The sequence below is a fragment of the Octopus bimaculoides genome, chromosome 6 (assembly GCF_001194135.2).
Source record: "Octopus bimaculoides isolate UCB-OBI-ISO-001 chromosome 6, ASM119413v2, whole genome shotgun sequence".
Taxonomy (NCBI): Eukaryota; Metazoa; Mollusca; class Cephalopoda; order Octopoda; family Octopodidae; genus Octopus; species Octopus bimaculoides.
This window is the reverse complement of record NC_068986.1, coordinates 81,998,943-82,002,461: the sequence shown is the minus strand read 5'-3', so window position 1 is coordinate 82,002,461 and position 3,519 is coordinate 81,998,943. Positions and strand designations below refer to the sequence as shown.

General features: G+C 35.2%; 1 long non-coding RNA gene across 1 annotated transcript in view; it reads right to left on the bottom strand.

The window, feature by feature from the left end:
* The window catches only part of LOC106881658 (uncharacterized), a 200,206-nt gene that overhangs the window by 122,472 nt on the left and 74,215 nt on the right, over nucleotides 1–3,519 (bottom strand). The window lies entirely within an intron of this gene.

Here is a 3,519-nt window from a genome sequence, read left to right as displayed (position 1 = left end):
CTACTACTACTACTACTACTACTACTACTACTACTACTACTACTACTACTACTACTACTACTACTACTACCACCACCACCACCCACCGCTATTACAACGACTACAGCCTCTACTGCTTTTGCTACAACTACAACCAGGAACGCAACCACCGCCATTGCAATCACTAATGCTACCACTACAAATACTACTACCACCACCTCCACTACTACAGCTGCTACTACTTCTATGAACACCATCAGCGCCTCTACCACCACCACCACCACCACTACCACCACAACCACCACCACCACCACTACTACTTGTTTATATTTCCGTTAGCCTCAATATAACAAAATTAACACTTTCATTCACCATTATTCCTAGTTTACAGCTTATAGTATAATATATACATTGTATACAATACAGCGTATATATGATGCGAAAGGGTAGTGGTATATAGTTATTCTATATTACAGTGTGTATATAGTGTATAATGTATAGTGTATAGTGGTGGTGGTGGTGGTGGTGGTGGTGGTGGTGGTGGTGGTGGTGATGGTATAGCACGGTATGTATTTGGTACAGACTTGCAGTGGTTGTAGTGGTGATAGTTGTGGTAAGAGTGATTGCCGTGATGGTAGTGATGGTTCTATAGCTATTCTATATTACAGTGGTGGTAGTGGTGGTGGTGGTGGTTTTGATAGCGGGAATGTTGATGTCAGTCATTGTTGTAGTGGTGGTAATGAAAGTAGTAATGGCTTATTCGTTGCTGATGGTTTCGACGATATTCGTGATGGTACTGGTGATGCTGGTGGTAATGCTCGTTGTGGTGGTGATAGTAGCGGTGCTGGTCGTGGTTGTGAGGTAGTATTTATTAGTAGTAGTGGATAGTGGTAGTTGTAGTAAAAACAACCATTATAATAGCCTTATATTCACTGGACCTTATTACTCTTATTTGCAGTGGTCACAAAAGCAAGGAAGCGATGAACCTCACAACACATCAGTTCCCTATCCTAAAACATACAATTTCCAGCTGAATGTACGAAATCCCGAATGTAGAATTTTTTGTATACAGTACGACGTTGTATGATTGCATTCACATATCTATGAGTTGATGAACCTGGTTCGGTCTCTGACCATTGGCATTAAAACCACACCCTGGCTCTTACATGCATAAAAGTTCTAGGATTTATGTGTTTTTAACACATTTTTGACAATTGTTCATTATATTCATTATTAAAATTAAATGTCAGTTTTAATTAGCGATCTTTTTGAATATGTTTCATGGTTTCGAAATTTTGATTTATTCATTTATTTGCAGTTTTTTCGCAAAATTCTTCGTGTGAAACCGTGCGTTGAAACACATACCGTGTTCTTTTAAAGGGTCATTCTGCTAGTAAAAATACACAACACTGATTGTGTTTCACATCTTTATTTATTGACTTATTTATCCAAAACCTTTCGTTACATGTCTATAGTCTTCTCAATGAGTTCGTATATTTCTGGAGAAGAAGAAACCAAAACAACCGGATCAAAGAATCCGGATCAAATTTCAGGTTCATTGTACTGACAGCCGAGTCAGATTCCTTGCTTGATTTACGCAAGCCACTATAAGATACTTCATGCAAGACAATTTACTTTTACCTTAATAAATTGATGGAGTTCATAAACAGTTGTGATAATAAGGCCACTCTTTTATTCTCTGTCTGACCATCAAATGGAATTATAATTTATTAGGCAGCATCTGAATGTTTCTTCAGTTCTGAAAACACACGACTTTTTCAAAAACTGTTTCTCTACTTTGCACTTCATCTTCACTCAAAACTGAGTTGCAGCTCTTTTCCTTCCTTCTATTACTCGAACTGTATATCTGCGTTTGTAACTTTTTCATTTCCACCATAAACTGGGGGGTTTTTCTTTTTGTTTTTTTTTTTGTTTTGTTTTTTTCTTAATTTCTTAATTTTCCTCCATCATTCTGAAAACTATGTTATCATGGAAATATTTTAGAATTCAAGAAATCCTTCCAGCCATGAATCATCCACTCGAAAAAAAAAATTCTATAAAGACTGCCGTTTACATTTTCAGCTTCTCCATTCCGAGAACCTTAGATATTGCATCTCAAAACATCGTCATGTTTCAATAAGACGTTACTAACAACCAATGATTCAGCATGAAATTTATGAATGAATTCTCTAATCCGATAATATAAGCTTTGTAAAACTTTTCCCCTCTAAGCTATACGCATAGCAGGATAACCACACAATAATAATACGAAACCATCTCAAATTAAAATAAGTTGCTGCTATTTCTTATACTGAGGATTTTCTCTTCACGATATTACCTCTTCATAGCAAGATTGACATAAATATTTAAATCAAAGGTCTTCATCACAGAAACACCACACTTTGTGACATGATAGAAACTATCTGATATCGGCCAGACTACCATTTCTTTCACCCAATCAGTTGCAGCTGTTCTCTAGTTTCATAAATTTGTATGAAATGTAATATATGTTTGGTTTCTTTGTTAACTAAAGACGGTTGTTTCGGTGTCTTTCAAGTTTACTCAGCTCTAGTTTCACAATGATATTTATTATTTAATGAATCGACAGTTTTACATAGCAACAGCAAGTCTTGTTGGCGTTTCCTCTCTGCTGTTTTTTTCTATTGTATTATCAAAAGTTTGACACCACTGAGATATACGTTAGATCGCTGAAATTCTTATTTTAAATAGAAGTGTCAAATTTATTGCTCCTTTCCAGAAGATTGATAATGGAATGAATTAATAACAAAGAAAAGTTTCTTTGTAACTGACTGCTTTGAAAGGAAATATACAAACTACGTTTATATTTATGAGGGATTGGCTTTTGTCATTCATCACAAAAGAAAGGAGAACGAATACATAAAAAGAATTGTGTTCTATATCTATGAGGAGAATGTTGATGAAATGACTGAGTTAAATATAGAATTTCCTGACAGGTTGTCTAGTTTGGTATATATTTCCTGTCAAGTTCACGCTGCTCTTTATAAGAAAAACAAAACAACAGGTATTAATAAAACAATGGTCTTATTGAAATTATTAATGCCGATGAAATCTGGTGTGAAACTTTTAAAAGATTTAAGCGAATGGGAACAGCAGTGGTAAGGAGAAGAAAGCGGTGATACACCAACTGTTTCTATGGGCAACAACAGAGAAAAATGTAATAGTTTTCGAAAATGTTTGGGTTATAATAAACGTGAGTGTTACATATGAGTTAATATCTTTCATAAAATCAGGTCATAAGAGAAAATGATTATTTTGGTTTATCTATTTATTTATTTTAGTTATATTGCCAAATATATTTTTATGATTATAATTAATAGGAAAGGGCAAAAACCCATGACATTCGCATCACGGAAACTAATGATAAAGATGTTGATATTGTTGACGCTGAACAGTTGAACAGCTGCTAGTGGACATCTGTAGAGAAGGCGTATGGCAGTGAGAGATTTCCCAGTACTGAGGATCTGCTGATGTGTGTGAGTGTATGTGTGTGTGTGTGTG